An 11,863-nucleotide genomic window follows, 5' to 3' on the forward strand; every position below is an offset into this window, starting at 1 on the left:
TGCATATCTATATTTATATATATAAAATCACTCACCCCATACTATCTAGAGAGAAGGGGTGTGTGGTAGTGATAGCGGGGGGGACAAGTCCCCCCCCCCAGAAAAACGCAAAAATCTCCCTACAGGGAACTAGGTTAATGGGAGACTTTGAAAATGCGCTGCTGCGCGCCATAAATAAATACACCCAGAGATCCGAGGGGACCGAGTTGCCAGGTCTTCTAAAACATACTTTTCCTAGAAATAAAGAGAAGGAAAAAGTATCGCGAGCGGGAGCGCAACCCAATGCGGTTAAGAAGTAGGGACGGCGCGTTTTTTAAAAGAAATAAAATAAAAAAGGCAAGTTTTTGTAGAGCGCTTAAGGCTATTAGGAAACAACAACCACCTAACAACTCCCCCCACCCCCCAATTTACAGACACCATCGCCTCAGGGCAGAGAAAGCGGTCGCCGTCGACCACGGGGGAAGAAGGAAATAAAGGGGTGGTGATATTATTGTTAACCTTGTAAGATGTATAAATGGAAAGCGGTTTTTTTTTATTTTAAAAAAATTGTTTTGTTTGTTTATTCTGCCTGCCTGCCCATCTCTCTCTCTCTCTCTCTCTCTTACCTGCGCTTCATGAGGAGCGCGGCCGGAGCGCTGGCTCCACACGGTCACACTCCGCGTCTTTCTCTTCATGAGTTGTGTGAAAGGGGTGGGGGGGGGTCGGGCGAAGAGAAAGAGAGAGAGGGGACGGTTGTTGAGGGGGGGGAGAGAGAGATATGTGGGGAGGGAAAGAGAGCGAGCTGGTGCGCGCTCCCGCCTCGCTTTCTTCCCTGCCCCCCCCCTCCTGAGGGAAAGGAGGCGCGCGCGCTCCACTTCCCCTCACAACTTGGCCCTAGAGGGGGGAGGGGCCGCCGCGCTCGAGCCGGCAATAAAAAACCCCCCACAACTAGAGGTGGGCGTGGCCAAGCGAAGGGTGGGCGGGGCTCCTGTGGAAAAGGAAGAGCTGAGGGGGAAGGAGAAGTGCGGCAGCCGCGTCGCTGATTGGGCGTAGCTGAGCACAGGCCTCCCTAAGCCACACCCACGCGGAGTCTTTTTTTTTCCCCCCTCTCTTTCTTTCTGTCGGTTGAGGGCCCGCTCACCCGGCCTCCCCTCGCGCCGGCAGGGGATTGAGAGAGCGCGCGAGGTGGGAGCGCAACTGTCAAGCTTGCCGGACACGAGGGTTGGTTGCGCGCGGGCGGGAGGAGGGGGGGGGAAGGAGGCCGCTGAGCATCATGGGACGAAGCCGAGCCTGACAAGACTGTTGCCAAGGGCAAGTTGGGGCTTCTGTCTCCCTGGCAACGGTCAGGGCCTTTCCTCCCCTCCTGCCACCGCTGTCCTTCACGCCCTCTAACATTGCGGCGAGGGCTTAATGTAGGGGGACAGTGAAGCGAAGTGAGGGGGGATTCGCGCACGTAGCTGCTTTCCTCCTCGCCGTGAGGGGCTTGGCGAAATTAAAAGGAAATGCATCGTGCCGTGGTGCTTAAACGCACGTTGCAAGAAGGGATCCGACAGACGCTCAGTAACTCACAAGCCACCACAAAAATCAAAAGCAGAGCGAGAAGAGATGATCTGGATATATAGCAACTGCCTCTTTAAAAGAACAACAATTTGGAAGCCAGCTGAGTTTCATAGAATTCACCCATCCGTGCAAATGCACATGTAATTTATTTAACAAACAAATAAATAAATTGGGGAAAATCCCGCCCCCAATAATGTGAGTTCTTCAAAGCTGTCTAATAACTTATGCACATAAATTCCACAATATGGCAGGAATACCTGACGTGTCGCGAAACAATATAATTTTCAGCTTTACATTAACAGCCGGGAAGTTCAGAACTGATATATATATCAATGTGTTCCAAGGAGACCAACTCTCAGCCTTTCCTAACTTCAAAAAAGAAAAAAACCTGTCTGTGCAACTTTGAAAACTTCCTGATCTATAAAGTGTGTGTGTTTGCCGAATAAAATAATTTTGGTATCCTCCACATCCTAGCTGTGTTTTGTTTTTTAATTTCAAAATTCAGTCCATGCTGAACCAAAATGCTGAAGTCAAACAGCTGGCCTGATAAAAGCCAAACTTACACCCTCAAGAACAGTGCTCCATATGCTGAGATGGCTAAAACACCTGCCTACAGGAGGGGAAATCAAGTTTTGGGTTTTAAAAAGAAGTGCAAAAAGTAATAATGGCTTCCTGTCTATGCAAATACATCAGAGAATAAGCATATAATAGAGTTCTGAAGTTTAATAAAATATGCTACAGTCTTTCCATTACCTCTTTTTTAATCATGTTCACCTTTCAAATCTATACGCTAATTTATGCCACTGTGGTTAAGAGTGTCAGGAATGGAAGAGTAGATATACTGGTGTCAAATCTCATTACAGCTACACCACCCCTAAAACCAGCCACAAGAGATAATTGTTCCTGCTCTTTCTAACTTAGTTCTAACTTTCTAGCTCACTATAAACCTGCTGCAGCAAATTCTAAAACAAATGCAGTTTATTGTCCAAACTGCAGGGTGGAGGAGTCTGTGGGTTGCAGAAAAGGTCAATTTACTCAAATTGCCTCATCAGACTTCCTCCAAATCACGCAGCCCAGTTGCATTCAGAAGCCTCGTGCTCATTTGACATGCATGCAGCTAGTTTTAAAATGTTCAGAAACTAAATTTCACGCATGAAGTTAAAGCCTAGACTCCTGTCATTCATGCTGACTAAGCCCCTCAGCCACAGGGCTCAGGTAATATAATACATGCACATCAGGGATGCACAGCAACATTTTGTTACAGGGCACACTTGTTTATGCCAATAGTGATCTCAGTTCTCTGAGTGCCAGCCCTTACGTAGCCAAAACAGCACCATCCATGCAGAAGAGGGAGATACCAGCATGTTCAGGAGAACCCAGAGGTTTGCAGAAGTCCCCCCCCCTCTCTCTCTCTCTCACACACACACACACACGAGGAAAATAAACTAATGGGGTGACACCCCAGAAACTGCCAATAAAAACTGAGCATGCTCAGTGGGCATGGGGGAATCCTGAGTGAAAGTCTGAGGAATTGGTTGAAAACTGGGCTGGTGACAGTATGGAGTATTCTGGAAAAGGCTGGCTGGAATTCTGACCAGGAACACATTTTGTTGCAGGTCCCACTTCTGCTTCAGCCTGTAGCTCAGTCAGTACTAGAGCATCAGACACTTAATCTCAGGGTTGTGGGTTCCAGCCCCACGTTGGGAAAATATTTACTGCATTGCACGGAGTTGGAATAGAATAGATGGTCTCTGTGGTCCCTCCCAATTCTATGATTCTATGAACCTGAGCCCTTCACTTAAAGCATTTTCTTTCCCCCCCTTTTTCTTTTTTAAATCTGAAAGCGTAATCTTATGCTAGGCCCTGGTACCAAATCCTGGTGTTACTCTGCCTGAGTGAGTAGAGCCATTCGCTGTCCGTGGCATCCATATGTAATGGATTGTAACTTTCGGCAGGTATGGCCCCAGCGAAAACAGACATTGGATCAATATCTGTGCAAGAGTGAAGAAACATCGTTTCACGCATGCAAAAGCCGCCGCAGCTTCGCTTGAAAGCCTGAGTGAATTTTGTTAACTGTCCTTCAGATCCGCTCATTCATTGCACTCTGAACGTCTTTATTTTAAGAAAAGAAGATCAATACAAATTGATTAATGCAACAAAGCTGTCTTTCAAGGCCGACATAGTTTTTTCTCAGCAGCCTTTTCTGCCGGGTAGCTGAAGGCAGCTCTTGCTAGGAAGAGTTCTGTTGCCAGTCAGATAAATCATGGTTTGCCCGTTGCAATAGCCCATGTACTTGTGCAAATCTAAAAGCGCGATTGAGGACATGAAAAAGCCAATTTATCACTTCATGGCATTTCAGCCAACAGCTCTTTGAAGTCGCCCAGTATCAAGAGCTGTGATGTGGTCTGGATCAATTGCTTGCTTCATTGTAAGACTATTTAGGATGCATGTTATGGCCAGCTTCCAACACTGACTGAGTGCAGGGTGCAGGGCCCACGTTCTGCCATGCTTCTGCCCAGCGGCTGCTGCTGCCACCAAACATTTATTCACACAAAAGTCCTGTCCATCCTTACAAACTGTTCCATCACACTCCCTCCTCTCCCTTCCCTGCCTCCTACTTGCAAGCTTTGCGACTGGTCAGCAGCCGACAATGTAGCAGTGAAGCTGGAAATCATTTGTTCCCCAAGTATGACTCATGCACATCAGCCTTCTCCAACCTGGTGCCCTCCAGGTGTTGTTGGACTACAACTCCCATCAGCTGGCTGATAGGGAGTTGTAGTTCAACAACACCTGGAGGGCACCAAGCTGGAGAAGGCTGGTGTAGATGAAGTGTGATTTCTATCCAAAAAATAAAATATTACAAATTATGATGAATAATATAATTTTACCAACCCAAGCATAGCTTCAGTGAGAACACTTGCAAGTAAGTGGTTTACGAATTGCATTCTTAAGGTTTTCTCATTCCAGCTGCTTATGACTGTATTTTCTCTGTAGACTCCTCCACTTCTGGGAATGAATTCCTCCATCGCCCTTGCGTGTCTTTGATTTCAGGCATGCAGGCCCTAGTTCCCACCCTACAACCCCCAGAATTTTTTACTCCTCCCCCCCGCTTCTCTGCTGGAAGAAGGTATGTATTTCTTTAGCTCTGTGTGTCAAGCGAGTATCATTCCCTTGTGAGCTGCAGCAGCTGCAACCTGACTTTTGCCTTGGGGAGGGTGCTCAGAGATGGAAAGGGGAGTTCCGGGAAGAATCTCCCTCAAAGGGTCTAGGAAAAGCTGGAAGGGTCAAGTCCCCTGTTCCCCACCCCAGTTCTTCTAGGTTGTTCCAAATTTGCTCATCGTTTATTTTCATTCTGGCTCTTTTAAATTTGGGTATTGCTGACTTTTGAACAGATCACTTTTGCAAATAACAGCAGGGGAGAAAAGAGATGTGCATTGTGCCCTTAGCATATGTGATCTGCATTCAAGGCCTCTCCTGGCATGACTTTCAGCTCTTTCAGGATTATGATGAATTGATTAATGAATTAAGTGTAAGTTTGGGGAGGAAGAACTAGGCTCAAAGGTACGGCGTCCTCCAAAGCCCAGCCCCACATTCATGGAATGTCAAAGGGTAAGTCCCCCTCCCTTTTGGAAGGGAGAAATTACCGTATTTTTTGCACCATAACACTCACTCACTTTTTTCCTCCTAGAAAGTAAGGGGAAATGTCTGTGCGTGTTATGGAGGGAATGCCTACGGGTGGCATGCCTACGGATTTTCCTCCTCTAAAAACTACGTGCGTGTTATGGTCGGGTGCGTGTTATAGAGCGAAAAATACGGTATTCTCCAAACAAATCCTTTAAAGCTGCAAAGTGGTTGTCTTCTTGCCACTTGAAGGATTCACAAACAGTCTGTGTGCATCTTCCAAGCTTTTTGAGCCCTAGGCTTAACGCATGAGAGTAAAGGCCCCTGATTCTTTTCATCATCTGTACTCCAGCCAAGGATTCGCAACCACACAGTGGCTTCTATTGCCAGGAGTGTGCCCCAGCAGCAACAAGGGTGTGGTGCACAATCGACCTGTGGCTAGTGCAAGTTGCAGAGATTTGAGGGAAGAAAAGTACTGTCCATCCATGATTTTCCTGCAAGGACAGGATGTCTCAGCTGTTCCCAGCTGAGTTAGTCTAAGGAGATATTTATGTATCAGCCCTGAGTGCTCACTGGAAGGACAGATCCTGAAGCTGAGGCTCCAAAACCCTGATGTTGGGAAAGATGGAGGGCACAAGGAGAAGGGGACGGCAGAGGATGAGATGGTTGGATAATGCTCTCGAAGCTACTAGCATGAGTTTGACCAAACTGCGGAAGGCAGAGGAAGACAGGAAGGCCTGGTGTGCTCTGGTCCATGGGGTGACAAAGAGTCGGACATGACTAAACAACAACAAACAAAAACTTTTGGTGTAGAGGGACGCGGGTGGCGCTGTGGTCTAAACCACTGAGCCTCCTGGGCTTGCCAATCAGAAGGTTGGCGGTTCGAATCTCCGCAATGGGGTGAGCTCCCGTCACTCAGTCCCAGCTCCTGCTAACCTAGCAGTTCGAAAGCACGTCAAAGTGCAAGCAGATAAATAGGTACCGCTCTGGCGGGAACGTAAATGGTGTTTCTGTGCACTGCTCTGGTTTCGGTGTTCATTGTGCCAGAAGCAGCTTAGTCATGCTGGCCACATGACCCAGAAAAACTGTCTGTGGACAAACGTCAGCTTCCTCAGCCTGTAAAGCAAGATGAGCACCGAAATCCCAGAGTCTTCTGCGACTTGACTTAACTGTCAGGGTCCTTTACCTTTTTACTTTTGGTGTGTGGCAACAACCACCTAGTTTCAAGTAATCCCCTTTTGGGGGAAAGTGATTGAGAGTGTTGTGTCAGGACAATTGCAAGTTCTCTTGGATGAAATTGATTATCTTGACCCATTTCAGTTTGGGCTCAGGCCTGGCTATGGGACTGAGGCAACCTTGATTGCCGTAATGGATGACCTTTATTGGGAAAAGAACATGGTGGGGTGTATAACCCTGTCATTCATATATGTTTTCTCAGTGCCTTTTGAGATCATTGACCTCAGACCCTGCAAGTGCCCCCATTTTCCAGGGAGAGTACCGGATTCACAGAAGCCATCCTGGTTTCTGATTTGATCCAGGAACATAACGCTTTTCCTTAGGATGTCCCTATTTTCATCTCAGGAATGTTGCGGGGTATGGTAGGACATCCCTATTTTCATTGGAGAAATGTTGGAGGGTATGGGGTTGTGCGACCCCTGAGCCAAGGAGATAAGTAACTATAAACCTTTAGAAGAAGTCTGAAGGCAGCCCTGCGTAGCGAAGTTCTGGCTCAGGCAACCCAGTCAAATGGGTGGGGTATAAATAATAAAATCATCATCATTAAATAGGTTGTCCCTATTTTGGTGCAGGGACGCAGGTGGCACTGTGGGTTAAACCACTGAGCCTCTTGGGCTTGCCGATCAGGTCGGCGGTTCGAATCCCCGTGACGGGGTGAGCTCCCGTTGCTCGGTCCCTGCTCCTGCCAACCTAGCAGTTCGAAAGCACCTCAAAGTACAAGTAGATAAATAGGTAGCACTCCGGCGGGAAAATAAACGGCGTTTCCATGTGCAGCTCTGGTTAGCCCAAAGTGGCTTAGTCATGCTGGCCACATGACCTGGAAGCTGTACGCTGGCTCCCTCGGCCAGAAAAGCGAGATGAGCGCTGCAACCCCAGAGTCGGTCACGATTGGACCTAATGGTCAGGGGTCCCTTTACCTTTACCTTTATTTTCATTGAAAAAATGTTGGAGGGTATGTGACAATGGCTTTCTCTTGAACCAACTCAGTGAGATGGGTACCGGGAGCACTGTGTAGATTCTTTTTATTATTATTATTGAATTATATTGCAAATACATACTAATCAAAACTTTTAAACGTGAAAAGAAGAAAAAAGATTTTAACAGGTTACAAAGAACAAAGAAAGGAAAGAAAGAAGAAATTTAATAAATTACATAAACTAAAACAATTATATCTTAATGAAGATAAGAAAAAAATCATAGATGGAACAGCGTTAATTCATTCATTATTAAACAAAATAAAAAAATTCCTCCCAGTAACACCTTAGAGACCAACTAAGTTTGTTATTGGTATGAATTGTCGTGTGCATGGGAAGGATTTTTTTAATTTTGTTTCCACTACGGCAGACCAACATGGCTACCTACCTGTAAGTATTATTAAACTAAGACTGTGTAGTACTGTGTAGATTCAATCATATCCTATCCTATGGAATAGGAAGGAACTATTGTTTAAGCTTTTGTGACACAACACTATAAGATTTTGCCTTCTGCAGTCCCATTCTATGCAAGAAGCTGACGTCAACTGCAAGAGTTAAGGACTCCACATTCCTAATTCATGTTACACTGGGGCAAAGGTCATCTGGTTTCTTTATCAGGCCCTCCTGGAGGGGAGAGAGGAGGAAGGAAGGGGGTGCTGATGGGGAACCACTGAAGTCGGTGAATTATAATACTTTCAATGGTGGGAGTTGACAAGTTGACTGTAACTTTTTCCATGATGTGAAGCAAGGCATTTGTTGGGTTGTGGGAGGAACCACTCAAGGGAATTCTTCTCCAGGAGAAGAAAATAAATGGCGCTATATATGTGTGCGCGTGCGCGCTTGCTTGCTTTGCAGCCAAATCCTAAACCTGTGTATTATGAAGTAAATCCCACTGAGTTCAATGGAACTTACCGTATTTTTCGCTCTATAAGACGCACCAGACCACAAGACGCACCTAGTTTTTGGAGGAGGAAAACAAGAAAAAAAATATTCTGAATATCAGAAGCTAGAACAGCAAGACGGATCACCGCGCAGTGAAAGCAGCAATCCCTCTTGCTGTTCTGGCTTCTGGGATAGCCGCACAGCCTGCATTCGCTCCATAAGACGCACACACATTTCCCCTTACTTTTAAGGAGGGAAAAAGGGAGTCTTATAGAGCAAAAAATACTGTATATCCCTGTAAGTGTTCTTAAAACAGGAGCCGTTGTGAGCTTCCCATGCTATTTGTGAAAGAAAAAAAATCACTTTGCATTGCATTACTAAGCTCATCACATTGCTGCACAGCAGCTCTCTTGAGGGCCAAAATGTTGCATCTCCAGATGTCCTTTTTAGTGTGCATTCATGATTATTATGTTCATGATGGTATCGGGGAAGTTATATGCAATCCCAGTTTCAGTTCAGTTTGGGGGCAAACATACTGCTCTTTCCCTGGTCATTGCATGCCCTGTAGTTTCCTGCTGAAATCCTGTAACCTTTAATAGTACCAATGTTCCACAAGACAAAGGGTCATCCCTCTTTAGTTGCCCTATAGTGCCAAAGAGCCCCTCAAGATGGCAATACTGGGGAAGCTAATATGGCAGAATGATTTGTGGAGGGTCCACTATATATTCAGAAGTAATGTGCTATTATGATGTCACGACATGTTGCAGAAGACACCTGAAAAACACACACACCACAAACCCACCTGAAATATACTCAGAACTAAGTGCAAATTTCATGCTCTTTATTCAGCTTGTAGTAGCAATGAATGAATCTTTCCCCAAAATGTCTGCTATATATACATTATTTACACAATGGGCTCACGTGATTGGCTAATTCCAGGCTGCTCCTGTAGGCCAATCAGGTTGCAGATTCACTTCCTCCAGAAGCCTGATTGGCTGCTCCTGCAGGCCAATCAGGTCACTGATTCCCTTCCACCTGGAGCTGGATTGGGTGGCTCCTGTGGACCAATCAGACTGCTGCGTTCTGGATCCTATTGTTCTAGGATTCAGCTCAGTACATAACACCACCAGTGTGGAGGGGGCCTGCAGTAGATGATAGAATGATAACTAATGCCTGACATATTCAGAGTAAACCCACAGAAATGGATGAAGTAACTTAAATACATTCATTTCAGTGGGTCAACTCTTGAGTACAGTTTAGTTGGATACTACCCTCAGTTCATTCACCTGCCAAAAAGATGACGCAGTAACACTGGGGAAGTATCACAGGACAACTAATAACACAGAATGATGTGTGGACAGACCAGTATAAATCTAGAACGAATGTGCTATTATTGTGTCGGTGACATGTCTCAGAAGACACTTGCCCCCCCCAACCCCACCAGAGCCTCCAACTCACATCAGACGCTGTTCATCTGGTTTTTTAATGCAACCAGCATACAGTATCTTTAACCCTGAGGGCCAACAGGAATACTTTCCCAATTGGTAAATGTCACTAGAGGTGGAGGAGCAATAATGGGATTTGTGAAATTGCTTCATGCTCTAAAGACAAGCAGGAAGTTCCAGGGCAATTTTACAGAGTTTGTTTCATTTTGGAGGAAAGCGGAGTTTGGGGCTTGCAGGGGACTTTTAACAATTGGCACCAGGCCTCACCCTGCTTACCAAATTTGGACACTGCCCAAATGTTCCTTATCAACCAATAAGGATTATATACCCTGCTTTTGTATTGTGCTAGAATCAGCAGTCATAAACCCCAAAGCTTTGGAATGAGATTGGCGGAGAGCGGACAAACTCTTAGGACGGAAGTGATCTTGCATATTTAAAGTGTAGTTCTAAGATTCCAGTAATTGTGGGGGAAATGGCCTATCTGGGCAATCCTAGGCTCACTCCATGCTACTCTGCTGCAAATGCTAGTTACCATATTTTTCGCTCTATAAGACGCACCAGACCACAAGACGCACCTAGTTTTTGGAGGAGGAAAACAAGAAAAAAATTATTCTGAATCTCAGAAGCCAGAACAGCAAGAGGGATCGCTGCGCAGTGAAAGCAGCAATCCCTCTTGCTGTTCTGGCTTCTGGGATAGCTGCGCAGCCTGCATTCGCTCCATAAGACGCACACACATTTCCCCTTACTTTTTAGGAGGGAAAAAGTGAGTCTTATAGAGCAAAAAATACGGTACCTTGTGGCTGCAACCACAAGGGGAAAGAATATCTTGGCCCCATTCGTGGCCAATAGAACAAGCACCACCAATTGCTATTTAAGCCAGGAGACCAGCAAGGGTCTGAACAGGATATAACTTCTGACTTAGAGCCCATCGCTTCATTCTCACCTTTTCCCTCCACTTCCCTTGTGGGTTTTTGTAAGCCAGGGGGCAGGTGCCTCTCTTTCTCTCTGCTTTTAAAACTGATCTCAGCTGCATTGAAAGGCAGTCCTTGTCTAAAAAGACAGACAACAATATAGTATATAAATCTATGGGCAGTATTTCCAAAACTGTCATATTTTGCACACCATCTTAAAGGGGGCATTAGCCCATCTTTCAAATCCTGGAAGAATGATTCTGTTACAATGATGCATGCTGCCGCAGTTCCGTACATCGTCTACCGGGGGGGGGGACATCCTTGCACTAAAACTCTTGGTATTAGCTCTGTGTATAAAGGGTGGTGGGTGGTGCTGTAGGTTAAACCACAGAGCCTAGGACTTGCCAATCAGAAGGTCGGTGGTTCGAATCCCCACGACGGGGTGAGCTCCCGTTGCTCTGTCCCTGCTCCTGCCCACCTAGCAGTTCGAAAGCACATCAAAGTGCAAGTAGATAAATAGGTACCACTCCGGCGGGAAGATAAACAGCGTTCCCGTGCACTGCTCTGGTTCGCCAGAAGCGGCTTAGTCGTGCTGGCCACATGACCCGGAAGCTGTACACCAGCTGCCTCGGCCAATAAAGCGAGATGAGCGCCGCAATCCCAGAGTCAGCCACAACTGGACCTAAAGATCAGGGGTCCCTTTACCTTTACTTTATATGCTGGCAAATTTAATCATTGAATGAACTGGCTCAGAGTTTTTTAACCAAGCAACAGCCCCACTGAAGCCCTGACCCTGTAATGAGAGAGGGGAGGAGGAGGAGCACCCAGAAACTGAACTGGTGATCATGAAATGACTAGTTTTTCACATCCTACATTTCAGTGCATTGACAAGTTAAACTTCTAACAAGGGCTTTCTTTGACCAGACGTCAAACAAGAGCAGCATCAGTGTTATCTCTGTGTTTTGAGATTGCGGGCGAAGCACGTTCCCCCTCCCAACCTCATCAAACCTTTTCCTCTCTGAGGTTTTTATTTCATGTGCACTCAGTACATCTGCAGAGAACAAGTGCCTTGGGCAATTTTTTCCTTCCCTAAGCCTCTCAGTGAAATGTTGACATGCTCAGAATAAATTTCTGATCCCTCGTTTCTTTCTGCCACCATGAAGACTTTAAAAATCTGGTTGGCTTTGACAGAGTTGCCTATGTTGGCTGCAATTCTATACATGCTTGCTTGGAAGAAAGCACCAAGGAAATAACA

At 46.1% G+C, this 11,863-nt stretch overlaps 1 protein-coding gene across 5 annotated transcripts in view; it reads right to left on the bottom strand.

The window, feature by feature from the left end:
• The window catches only part of ZBTB46 (zinc finger and BTB domain containing 46), a 51,356-nt gene extending 50,287 nt beyond the window's left edge, over positions 1-1,069 (bottom strand). For 2 of the 5 annotated variants that reach the window (XM_083507421.1, XM_083507419.1), the window contains exon 1: positions 606-951. The gene's annotated coding sequence lies outside the window, so the exon portion shown is untranslated. Of the gene's footprint in view, positions 1-605 lie in introns of all 5 variants that reach the window. The other 3 variants (XR_014527160.1, XR_014527161.1, XM_083507418.1) reach the window with 3 other exon arrangements.
• Positions 1,070-11,863: the final 10,794 nt, after the last annotated feature.

This window comes from Podarcis liolepis (assembly GCF_965112155.1).
Source record: "Podarcis liolepis genome assembly, chromosome: 6".
Lineage (NCBI taxonomy): Eukaryota > Metazoa > Chordata > Lepidosauria > Squamata > Lacertidae > Podarcis > Podarcis liolepis.